This window comes from Electrona antarctica, assembly GCF_951216825.1.
Source record: "Electrona antarctica genome assembly, chromosome: 22".
NCBI lineage: Eukaryota > Metazoa > Chordata > Actinopteri > Myctophiformes > Myctophidae > Electrona > Electrona antarctica.
This window is the reverse complement of record NC_136805.1, coordinates 2,557,956-2,571,622: the sequence shown is the minus strand read 5'-3', so window position 1 is coordinate 2,571,622 and position 13,667 is coordinate 2,557,956. Positions and strand designations below refer to the sequence as shown.

At 44.1% G+C, this 13,667-nt stretch overlaps 1 protein-coding gene across 1 annotated transcript in view; it reads left to right on the top strand.

Annotated features, from left to right (window-relative positions):
- The first annotated feature begins 1,335 nt into the window (after positions 1-1,335).
- LOC306915814 (kelch-like protein 23) overlaps positions 1,336-13,667 on the top strand; it is a 65,006-nt gene continuing 52,674 nt past the window's right edge. Inside the window, exon 1 of the mRNA XM_079493450.1 lies at positions 1,336-1,661. The gene's annotated coding sequence lies outside the window, so the exon portion shown is untranslated. The remainder of the gene's footprint in view (positions 1,662-13,667) is intronic.

Here is a 13,667-nt window from a genome sequence, read left to right as displayed (position 1 = left end):
TGTTGTTAAATTATTGTAGTTGAGATACTTTGCACCACTGAGAACAATTCAGGAATGTATAAATAGTCCAGATTAGATCTAATCTTCATCCTCCTTTTGTTGCAGTTCATAGGCCTATATTCATTCAGTGTAGATATCTGTACATACAGGATTGAAGTCTATACAAATACTTTGTTAAACATTTGTATTTATACTTGATTTAGTATTTGTCAGCATCAAAGAAACACTAATGTGACTAGGCTACACTACCAATCTGGTGGCAAATGTAAATATATACAGGTACACGGTAAAGAGTGTTAATTTAACCCTGAACCCGTGAGGGGGTTAAAACACTCCAGATTATACAGTGCCTGCTATTGAGATGGGAGGGGAGAGACATGACGTAAACATGAGTGTAGAAAGTATCACATTTATACAATATTATGTGATGGTATTTATTAAACCAAAAATGATATTAATACCATAGTTTGTATGATGGTGGTCAGAACCTGTTGTCTATAGCAGACCTACGCTGCCATCTAGTGGTGGTAAGGACTCATTGCTCACATTCATAAAGCTACTACATCTAATCTAAAATAAAGGTTTTATATTCTTGTGTCAATTAATGACCAAATGCTTAGTTTGGTATGAAGGTAAATTATGGACTCTATAAGAATAAGTGCAGAGAAATTTAGTTTATGAAGACAAGAGGTCATAGGTCATAAAGACAGGTCATAGAAGTGGACAAACAGCTTCTCAAGTAGATTAAGATGACACTGAAATCTGTGCTTTTGGATGAATAAATATATATATTTGTTTTTACATAAAATATTTGAATGTATTGGAATGCACAGTTATTTAGGCTTCATGGCTTGAGGTCTACTCTCAAACCTGTGTGTGCAGTATATAATTTGACAACCATATATCTATAGCCTACTTCACAAGAGCTCGTACATCTGCTATTTCTGCTGAACGTTTGCATATTTTCAAATGAATGCTATAATAAATCATTCACCACTGGAGATTGCTTAATTGTCCTGCAGCTTTATCAATGATGGCTAAGCATTTATTTATTTTTTGATAAAAAGTTGTTTTACAAAAGCCATCCCCGCCTTCTTTTTTTGCGGGGGGGGAGGGGTCAAATAAACAAATATGAGCTCTAGTTGACCTAACCTCGCGTCACAATAAAATCAATTTGTACCAAACTAAACATTTTTTCTAGTGGAACTGTGTTCTGGCCGCGTGATGACGTCAACTTATTTCCGCCCCGACCGGATCAGAAACCCGGAAATTACTTTAGTGTCCGGAACTTTTCTTCTGTAGTGTTTTGTTGTCAGGCGGACACAGTTAGTGGTAACACGTCGTCCCTTTGAAGAAGGCTTGCAGGAGTAAAGTTATCTTATTAACTTTCTGGTGTACAAAGAGGGGAATTATTTTAACTTTACAGTGGCTATAAGAGGATATAGAGCACCGAACTGAGGAGGGCAGTAATACGCGAAAGCGTCTACACTGCCGGAAATCCCAAAAGAAGAAAGAAGAAGTTATCTTATTGTTAAAGTTTAAAACGTCTCAAAGTTAAACTTACATTGTTTGACGGACTAATTCCATTGCTGTTTGTGTGCGGCTGTCCGTCTGTTGTGGAACACTTGGTCGGACTTTGGATTTGTAGGCAGAACAACGAGGTTTGTTTATTTGAGTTTTGTTTAAGTTATGTTTGTATCTGATATTAGAATGGTGTACTTCTGCGTGTTGCCTAGCCCGTCTCCGGACCCCCCGGGTTGAGCTCCTTTGGACGCCGGTATCACCGGCTTCAAGCGACATGGGATGCAATCTGATTTACCCTGACTTAGCCCTGTGCTGCGCTGTGGGTGTCACGCTGACATATTCCAAACGAAGCATATGAACGCTATAGGAGACAACGAACCATCTGACCCCCCCCCCCCCCGCGCGAACGGCTCAGAAGCCGTTAAGTATTTTTAATGTTTGTACGACCGTTTTGTCAGCTCTCTTCCTTCCTTCCTTCCTTGACTTCCTTATTGACATCCTATTGTACCGCCTCCATCACCTGCGACAGAGCGCCGGAACTGGCTATCTGCGCGTTCCTGCCTCTGTCGCAGGTAGCTGCCAAAACGGTCGTACAAACATTAAAAATACTTAACGGCTTCTGAGCCGTTCGCGGGGGGGGTCAGATGGTTCGTTGTCTCCTATAGCGTTCATATGCTTCGTTTGGAATATGTCAGCGTGACACCCACAGCGCAGCACAGGGCTAAGTCAGGGTAAATCAGATTGCATCCCATGTCGCTTGAAGCCGGTGATACCGGACCCTACGTGGTAGGGGTCCAAAGGAGCTCAACCCGGGGGGTCCGGAGACGGGCTACGTGTTGCCAAGTGTTTGCACATGGACTATTGTCTCTATGAGGTTGGTGGATTGAAAGAGGGTAGTAGTAGCTTATAGTATACTAAGCTATACTTGTGTAAATTAAATGATTGCACACAAACATTTCACTTCATATTCAGTACACTTGGTGGAGTGGATTTGTGTGAAGTGGACCTCTACTAGCCGCAATTTGCAATTCTAGATTTCTTTATAATGCCATTATCCCATTATGGGATAGCCTGGTTAATAAACCAGACCGAATCAGCCGTTGGCAAAAAAAAGTTGCCTACCAGCGGATTACGGTCTGGCGAGGCTCAGTAGCACGCCTCTTTCCTACAGCAGAGAACAGGTCGGACCAATCGGGACACGGTATGCAATATAGGCGGGCTTTGGTACAGTGACGTTCAATGCTTGAGACTTTTGACTGACAGTAGCTCTGACCAATTGCGTCGAAGAGAAAATGTTCCCCGGGAAATGAAATCCAAGTGGAGCCAGCCCAGACTGATATACCGCGACAGTGTTGTGTGATATTAGTCTGGCTTATTAGCCAGGCTACCACAAGACCACATTGGTGGCTCAAGGCTGCGCGCATCACGTGATTAAATAAAATGTGGTATCGGATTGGTGCGGGGCGTACTTGAGTGAGGGGGGAGAGGGGAGGAGGCGTTGCGAGGTCTGCGAGGCGCCAGCATATTAGTCTGGCTTATTAGCCAGGCTACCACAAGACCACATTGGTGGCTCAAGGCTGCATTTATTTTCCTCTCGAGGGTGCATGGGATGATGTGATCCCCTCCAGCAGGCTAGGGAGCCCCGCTCAGGTTAGCGGAAAATGACCGCGGGGTGCGGGTTGCCAGGTCTTTTTATAAGTATAATTAAAAATAAAAAAATAAATAAAACAATATATATATATATAATAATATATTTTAATTTACGTCATATTTAGGGGAATTTTGACCTAATTTCTCCGTTCATTGTCAATGGCAAATATTGAGACGTGTGGGGACTAAAGCTGTCTATAGGAGGGCCCTCAAACACATTATTTGATAACTTTTCATCGTGCTCCTAAAATAATTTGTGTGCTACTAGATTTTTCAACTTAGTCGCACACGTGCTACTTGGAAAAATGCTAAGCGTCGAGCCCTGGGTAGGGGGCGGGACTGCGACGCTCTATAGTCACTGGGCCTCATGCGCCAACCGTTCTTAAGAAGTTCTTAAGAGGAAATTTGTTCTTAGACCCACTTAGGAAGTTTTTAAGAAGGTTTTGGGATCCCTCAATCTTTTCTTAGCTGTGATTTGTTCGTAGGTAAGAACAGAATCTACGCACACTGTGGAGCACTCTTAGGGTGCCTTTTTCATTCTTAAGTGCAATCTGAAAACATAAAGGGAAAACAGCGCCATCTGCATGATGCTCAAAGTTTGGTCTGAGGACCTCAAGGGGTCCTTGAGGAAGTTCCAGGCAGTCCACAGCAAAATATGGAATATTTTACCACTTTAATCCCATTTTATACTTTGAAAATAGCCAATATACAAGCTCACAAACGCGTCCCATTACTGCCCATTTTGAGCTTGTAGATCGGCTATTTTCAAAACATTTTGATAAATCTTCAAAACATTACCCTAGCAGAAAATATTTTTATATGGGGGTCTGCAGAATGCATGTCAATTTGGGGGTCCTTGACATGAAAATGTTTGAGAACCACTGGTTTAGAGTTCACAACCCAACCCAAACAAACGCACCATACCCACCACATAACCCCAATCTCAAAGTGCTACAAGGTCTGAAAGCATTTCTTTTAACAATCAAGGTATAACTTGTTTTAATTCTGCTCTTCTTCCACCATAGGTTCCAGTCTGTATTTGGCTGGAGGTTACTACTGTAATTATGATGAGGATGAGGAAGAGGAACATGTCTATAGAGAGATGTGGCGCTATGATGTTCATCATAACTCATGGTTGAGGATGGCTTCCATGAATGAGCCACGCAGTTCTTTCAGTAAGATTGTCAAACTATAACATTCAAATGAACCCCTTTAATAATAATACTAATAGCTCAAATGTATATAGCGCTTTTCTAAATACCCAAAGCGTTTGACACAAAAGACTAAGGAACAAACTTTATTCAAGAAAACTAAACAAAGCACAACAAGTACAATATCAGTGCTAGGTTAAAATGATAAAGGGATAAACACCTTAACCAGACCTCAGCTGGGGAACGCTATCTTGAAGAGGTGGGTTTTGAGTGAGGTTTTGAAGGAGAGGAGGGAGGGGGCAAGATGCTTGGGGAGTTCATTCCAGAGGGAAGGGGCCAAGGGGGCAGGCAGACTTTCCAACGTTGAAGCTCTCCTCCCTAGTGGTAGGAGGAGGGACTACAGGCGGACCCGTGGATTCATGACCGGGAAACCCCGTGCAGCTGGGCTTTAACATTGAGCGCTCGGTTGCACTTCCGCATTTGACCACCAAAATTTGTTGGTCAAATGCGGAAGTAGACGTTCTGAGACGGTACTTCCGGCAGTCTTCCGGGTGCTTCAAAACGCCACTGAGCAACTTCCACTGACATGAATAGCTGGGGGGGCGGAGCTTCGCGCCAGTTCAGTCTCTATTATATAATACTCTATGGAAGGGGCAGAAACATAGAAGGCCCTGTCCCCCCAGGTGCGGTACTTGGCCTTGCAGACCTTCAGGAGGTTGGCTTCACTGGACCTGAGGGGGGGTATAAGGTTCGAGAACATCGGAAAGGCAGGGGAGATCAGTCATGGAGGACAGGTGTAATGTGGTCTCTGGAGCGTGTACTGGTGAACAGACAGGCAGCTGAGTTTTGGATGTGTCACGTGTTGGAGGTGGTGGCATCTGGGAAAGTCAGGGCAATATTCCTGAAGGCAGTTTTGGTGATCTGGGTTATGTGGGGGAGTTCTGGGTGGGGCTGGTGAAGGAGTTTGGGCCAATGAGTAGGAATTCTGATTTGTTGCAGTTTAGTTTTAAGTTATTTAGCATCCATATTTTAATATCAGTGAAGCAGGTGAGGGTGGAGTTGGTGGTCTTGGTGGAGAGGTACAGCTGTGTGTCGTCAGTGTAGCAGTGGAACTGGAGGTTGTGGTGACAGAGGATCTATGTAAATAATGAAGAGGAGGAGACCAAGTACAGAGCCCTGGGGGACACCGTGGTTAACTGGGGCAGTGGAGGAGTGAAGCGTTATTCATAGTCTGATTTATCGGTGGTGAGGTGACCACCGAACTACAACATGACGCCACGAGCCGCGGTGAAGAACAAACCACCGCCCCAGCCCTTCTCTCTGTTTTTACTCACCACTGCTCAACGTTATTTCAGCTCCGGTGGTCACCTCACCACCGGAGCAGTGGTCACCGTGACCTCACCACTGAAAATCCAGACTATGAATGAGCCTTGACAGTTGTTGATGGAGATGAACTGGTGGCAGTCGGAGAGGTTGATTTCAGCCTGGAGAGGGCAGTGTTTGATATCCCTAGGGAGAACTGAAGGCGTGAGATGAGGGTGGAGTGATTGATGGTGTCAAAAGTGTCAGAGGTCAAGGAGGATGAGTATGGGATGATGAGGGAACCAGAGTCAGCAGAGAGTAGAATGTCATTGGTGACTTTGAGGAGTCCTGTTTAAAAATTACAATGTATTTTTCCCCTGTTCAACCCCACATGTTCCACAGGCCTGGTGATGCTGGATGGATGTGTGTTTGCAGTGGGAGGCCAGGGCATTCAGAGTCAACACTCAATTGAACAATATGACCAGCACACAGACACGTGGCAACTCATGGAGTCTGTCGGTGTGGCAGCGGATTGCCATCCTGCCTCCTGTAACGTGGTTGCACTGGATGGACATCTCTATTTTATTGGTATGGAACAGATTTATGGACCTGTAGGTTCAGCCTTCTGGGTTTCATGAGGTTGTGTTTTTCATGCAGTGTTAAAGATTAATGGAGTGCCGTTTTCCCTCCCCGTTCTTTCATGTGTTTATGAGGTGACAGCACTTCATTAGACCCCTTGGTGTGGTTGTTATGTGCAATGATGTCTTCCCTTTGTATTTAGGGTTTCTACCTGGAGGCTGAAACCTTGACAGTCAAACGTGCCAATGAAAAAAACAGTGATGTAGTGACATCACACTATCATCCCTCCCCTAACCCCTCATCATACATACATCAAAAGCTGTGGGTGCAGCTTCAATAGACTTTGCGGTAAGCCCCACCCGCTCGCACACCTGCCTCGATACCGTTGTTAAGCAGGACAAACAACCTCTATTAACAGCGATCCTCCATTGAGGACCGTGTTATGTTGCCTTTTTTCCGAAGAGGAATAGAAGCATTCCTATCACCAACATTCATACTATAATAACGCCATGTTGAAACGTTGCTGTTGGTGTCCTGCAACAATGCTTCATAAGTACCCAGAACGTTTGGGGCATTTTCTTTTTATTTCTTTTCCTGTGGGTGCGCACACGCACATGCCAATGTTTACATTCTGGAGGAGGAGGACGCGGCGGTCACCCATCCACCCTCCCTGCTACTAAATCATACTATTAACGTCAACTTTTACTAAACAATGGTTAAATCAATCGTCTAATAAACAACAAACAACTTACCTTGGAGCAAATGGTGTGCTTTGTAACTTTCTCCACACTCAGTTGCTTGTGTTGGACAGACGGCAGCCATGCAGCCATATTTCACTCACAGGCTCCAGTGTTCACGTCCCCTCCCACTGCGGTTCAGAAAAAGAACGCTGCTTACCTTTTTCTGCACATTGTATCCAAAAAGTGAAGGTCCGTTAATGGTCTAAAGTCTAAACTAATTTGAATTTAGGAACGGCAAAGAAAATCCAAGTTTAAACGGTTGGAAGCCGCTTCCATTTTTGTCAAGGAAGTTGAAATGCTTTAGCGCCTCCCCTGGTCAAATTCTCCAACTGACTCCAGGTCAGTCGACATGCACAGGCACAAGCGCAACACAACTTCCTTGAAATAAAATGGAAGCGGCTCATGACTAAACAAGCTATGTAAACCCCATGATGTAAACGCTCGTTTAACCGTTTAAACTTGGATTTTCTTTGCCGTTCCTAAATTCAAATTAGTTTAGACCATTAACGGACCTTCACTTTTTGGATACAATGTGCAGAAAAGGGTAAGCAGCGTTCTTTTTTCTGAACCGCAGTGGGAGGGGACGTGACTGGAGGCTGGAGTAAGTTGTTTGTTGTTTATTAGACGATTGATTTAAACATTGTTTAGTAAAAGTTGACGTTAATAGTATGATTTAGTAGCAGGGAGGGTGAATGGGTGACCGCCGCGTCCTCCTCCAGAATGTAAACATTGACATGTGCGTGTGCGCACCCACGGGGAAATGAATAAAAAGAAAATGCCCCAAACGTTCTGGGTACTTATGAAGCATTGTTGCAGGAGGCCAACAGCAACGTTTCAACATGGCGTTATTATAGTATGAATGTTGGTGATAGGAATGCTTCTATTCCTCTTCGGAAAAATGCGACATAACGCGGTCCTCAATGGAGGATCGCTGATGGCAGTGATTGTTTGTCCTGCTTAACAACTAGGGCTGACCTTCGATCACGCTTTTGATGATCGACGCTTCGAAACGAATCACGATCAATCGTCGACGCTTCGTCATCCGACGGGGGGGGGGGGGGGGGGGTTGCGCGGCGAGCAGTGACGCACAATGAATTAACGCCAGGGCTCCACCGGACGCGGTGCGTCTCCGTCGCGTGCGTCAAAAAACGCACCGGTTCAATTTTAATGCACGCGTTAATGTCACGCAACGCGGGCAGTGGAGCCACCCTTCATTGATTAAAAAGGGAACATTCCCTGACGGTGACGGAGACGCGACGCTGACGCGCCCGGTGGAGCCCCGGTGTAAAATAAATAAAACAACGATATAGCAGAGAGAAACGCATGCTTGGATTGGTCTCAATTATTTTATTTAACAATAAGCAACAATTGTTGCTTTGACCCAATAAACATCCGACTGTAACAAGTCAACATTAAATAAAACTGCCTGACACAGGCATTACCTCTCAAATAAAAAATATATAATCCAAAGCGGCACAGGACGAACAGCATTTTGCATTTATAACTGAAATAAACTCAGAGGCTTCGTGGAAACAGCACACGCAAGTGTAAAGGAAAGGCATTTTCCTGATCTTGCCGTAAAATTAACTGAAATAAAGCGCCATTTAATCGAGGCTTTATGACAGCAGCGAGACAAGTGCTTGCTGCGAGGCGCACGCAATCAGAGCTGCCTGGGAGAAATGCGAGGCCCTGTGCTTTAATAATTAATTAATTAATATCCAAAACTATACAAAGATTATCACATTTCTATCTATAAGGACAAACCTTATTAGAAAAAATATTAATAGCATATGAAAGCCTCAGGTGCTGCCAAATGCCAATCAGTTGCGCAAATATAGGTCAGATCAATTAGCTGAGCGGAGCAGCTTCTCACTGACCAGCTCTTCTTAAAGTTTACTTAGCCTACTTTAATAATATGACATAGTGTTGGATCTCCATCCTCCAGACAAACAAACCTTGGATTATAATTGGATTATGCCTATAATTCTTCTTTCTTCAGCACGAGCCACAACAAGGTAAGAAACTATATAATGATTCACTGTTCGCACAGCACCCAGGCAGGTATTCTTAATCGCGTCGCATTCCCATCAAAGTAGCACACTAACTTTGTGATCAACCTTAATTTGCTTATTTTATTTGTAAAAAGCAACACTGTATTAAGACATGGCAGTATAATATTGGTAGAGAGAGAGAGAGAGAGAGAGGAGCCGTTCCATTTCAATAATAAAAAAATGCCGTCTGCGACTCCGTGAGGCCCTGTGCGGCCGCAACTAACAAACAAACTTCGGGAGAGAACGCACTTTTCATGGCCACGGACAATAAAACTAACGAGAGCACTCAGCACAGAGCAGCAGTCTAACTGCGGAGGGAGGAAAATGACAAAACCAAATGAGAGCTGTTTCGGTTTGTGACATGACGTGCTGCGAGCTCGCAGATCTACGCTTCATGCAACAAATGCACCGTACGTTCGTTCTATTAAAGGGTAGATCGCTACCGTTTAGGGGCTGGGAGCAGCCCCCAAACGGGAGCGGATCTACTCTTTATAGAACGAACGTACCGATATGCTGTGAGCTTAGCCTGTTGCTAACGTGACCCCCCTCCTCTCTCTCTGCATCTCTCTCTCTCTCTGCCTCTCTCTCTCTCTAACGCACCTCTCTAACGCGACTCTCTCTCTCTCTCCCCCCCGTTGAAGTTGCAATAGTTGGATCACTGCAGTGCATTTAGCTCCCCTCTTGTATTTTAAAATGTAACCAAACTTTTCCACCCGTTCCACCCACGGCGCAAGTTACCATGAACGTGAGCCCACCGTGGCCCAGTCAGTTTAGAGTTTATTTGTCCAGTCTAACTTCGAAGAGAGGGGGAGAAAGAAAAACAACAAAAGATAGCCTACTTTGCATCCCTTGTGCATGCAAACTACAGCAAGCCGCCTTTGTTTTAAATTGTCCCCCATTCGCACGTCGGCAAAGCCGTTCACACCTATGGCTGGAGATGCGCGTTTTCAATACCGGCGGCCCCGTCTCACCGTGCTGCGCGCATCACGTGATTAAATAAAATGTGGTATCGGATTGGTGCGGGGCGTACTTGAGTGAGGGGGGAGAGGGGAGGAGGCGTTGCGAGGTCTGCGAGGCGCCAGCATGCAAGCATGGCTTGCGGACCAAATGGGGCCGGCTTTTTTTTTTAATGACTATTCGATTTTTTATTTCAAGATCGATTCCCGTGCATATCGATCGATCGTCGATTAATCGTCAGCCCTATTAACAACGGTATCGAGGCAGGTGCGCGAGCGGGCGGGGCTTACTGCAAAGTCTATTCAGGTGGATCACCATAGCCTGGCTAATAAGCCAGACCGAATCAGCCGTTGGCAAAAAAATAATTGCCTGCCGGCGGATTACGGTCTGGAGAGGCTCAATTGTACGCCCATTTCCTACACCAGAGAACTGGTGTGGCCAATCGGGACACGGTATGCAATATGGGCGGGCTTTGGTACAGTGACGTTCAATGCTTGAGACCTTTGACTGACAGTAGCTCTAACCAATTGCGTCAAAGAGAAAATGTTTGAACCCGCCCCCCGGGAAACAAGATCCATACACAGCATCTCCAGACTCAAATACCACACGACAGTGTGATTTGAGTCTGGCTTATTAGCCAGGCTAGGATCACCAACCATCACCACCCACCAGGCAAACCAGCTATACTTATGAACTGGTGGGCGCGGCAACAAGAATAATCTCCCTCCTTAATATATAATAATAAAATACCTGATGATCATGTTTTAGAGTGGAAAACAATCACGGCACTCCATCTTTAATGTATGTCAAGCATAATGGTTCACTGAAAATGTACAAATACTTTGCTATTCTTATTATGTATCCATTCTTCTCCTGTTGACGGTGAATTATGTTTTGACGTGTGTGTCCTCCTGGACTCTAGGTGGTGTTCCAAGGGACGGTGGCGGGCCAGTTGGCCCGGTGGCCAAATACAAACCTAAAACATCTGTGTGGACACAACTCGCTCCTATACAGATTCCACGTACTAGTTCAGCTGCTTGTGTTCTGAATGGAAAGATCTACGTTATAGGTATCGTAACTCTTCTTACTTAAAAGACCACTTTACCACTTTTCAACCTATGTTCATTGCGAATGCAGTGATTGCGAATGCAATGATCGATTACTATGTAACCCAGGCATAACTGTCTGTCTGTGTCATGCTGTGACACCACCCGCCCGCCACGAGAGGGCGCAGCTGTATCACACACAAAGAAATACACACACACACACACACAGTAGAAAACTTAAAAAAAGGACGTAATTTATTCTAACTGTTGTTATTGCAATTTAGGAGCTGCGTTCGCTTCCCGTGTTTGCGCGTCTTACTTGTATAATTAGTCCTCACTAATGTTCATGATAAAATGCCATAATGTTTTTCCTACTCTGTGTCATAGGAGGGCTGTGGCCAGTTCAGAAACCCGTCCACCAGTGACATCATCGATGGGGAATCCAAGCTGATAGAAACCGCAGGCTTTCTATCCCTGACAAGTTGCAATGTGATAATGGAAGCCGTCATTCTCACGATAATACAAATCTAAATACATTTATTTTTTAAATCTTGTTTAAAAACAATCTGCCTAACGATGATGCCACTGGTGGACGGGTTTCTGAACTGCCCAGAGCCCTCCTGTGAGACACAGACAGGTTTCTGAACTGCCCAGAGCCCTCCTATGAGATACAGACTGGTTTCTGAACTGCCCAGAGCCCTCCTATGAGATACAGACTGGTTTCTGAACTGCCCAGAGCCCTCCTATGAGACAGACTGGTTTCTGAATTGCCCAGAGCCCTCCTATGAGACACAGACAGGTTTCTGAACTGCCCAGCGCCCTCCTATGAGACACAGACCGAGTAGAAAACAAGAAATGATCACACAGTGTGAAAGAAGCGCTGGTTTCTTTATTTAGTAACGAACGCTCCTCTCAACCGGCCGGTCTCAATCATAACATTACGTTACATAAAATTGGGTGTCTCTAAAGATTTCTGTTACCTGCTTCGTGTTACCCGTTTCCTGGTCATGTGACCTGAGTAACCAATACATGACAGAAGCGTGTGTGGCAGCCAATCAGGACTAGGTCCTCAGTATGACTCATGTATGTAGGTCTTCTACATATCATGAGTTGTTGTTAGTCAGGTTTCACTTGACACAAAATTGTGGCATTTTATCATGAACATTAGACAAATTATATGAAGATAAGTTGAAAAGTGGTGAAGTGGTCCTTTAAAGGCTCTTAGTCAGTGGTGGAAGAAGTACTGTGCATTATTTTACTTGAGTAAAAATAATACGAGAATATAGAAATACTTTTCTACTTGAGAGAAATAAAATATGTACTTGCAGTACCAAACATAAGATAGTCAATATGCAGAATGGCCCCTTTCCCTGTTGTATTATTGAATCCCTGTTGAATTATAGAATTGTAATAAGTTATGTATTCATAAATGTAATGTTTGATCTGGGACCCGTTTCACGAAACTTGGATTAGAGATTGAACCTGGATTTAACAGATATCCTGGCTTAATATATCCTGGATCAACGATTAACCGGTTTCATGAAAGCTGGTTAATCTTGCCAGATTAATTTAGCCAGTTAACCTGGATATGTTGAGGCTTGATTCGGTTTCATGAAAGCAATGCCACACTAGTTACCATGGAAACTAATACTGTGGATTTAGCCTGCTCCGGACCAGGATAACAGCCAGGTTTAACCTAATTGTGATGTCTTTACGGTTCATTAAGCAGTCAATCTGATCACTTATTCAATTATTATGGGTTTATGTTGCCTTATTTTTATTGGTCTGCATTAAAACATCATATTGGTACACATTGCCATTAAAGGACTAATTTAAGCCCTATTCAAATAACCAAAATATACAGTATAGGCTGCACAACCTCATCATGACAGCTTGTGAGCTTGTAGATCAGCTACTTTTGGTGAATGTTCCCCCAGAATAGGTTTGCTGTGGTGCAAGTGGTTAAGAAGAATGCATTTATTTATTTATTTGTAAAAGTGAAAACATTACCGTTACCGGTAATAGGGCGGCTGTGGCTCAGGAGGTAGAGCAGGTCGTCCAATGATCCATGGGTCGGCGGTTCGAATCCCGGCTCCTCCTGTCTACATGTCGAAGTGTCCTTGGGCAAGACACTGAACCCCAAATTGCTCCCGATGTGCTGGTTGGTACCTTGCATGGCTTCCGCCGCCATCGGTGTATGAATGTGTGTGTGAATGGGTGAATGTAATGCACAATCTATGTAAAGCGCCTTGGATAAAGGCGCTATATAAATGCACCATTTACCATTATTTACCATTAACTCATTGCATTTTCTTATACAACAAACAACATTACCATTGTAACATTTCACACACAAACGGCCAAGAAGTGCATCACCCCAAGCCAGGATTGAACCCATGACCCACGGTTCACCAGTCTGGGCAACAACCCCCTTCACCAAATAATAAAGAATAAACCAGGCTGTACAGAACAGGATTTAACAAGCCTGGTTTTGTCTTAAATCCTGGATTAGTTGATCCAAGTTTCGTGAAATAGGCCCCTGGTACAGGTGTAGTTGCTGTATAGCTATAACAATCTATCTATCTATAACAATCATTCATCAGTTAATGTATGTTTAGTATTAATAATCTAAATTTGGAAAGTAGTAAACTATGAAATAAAAAAATA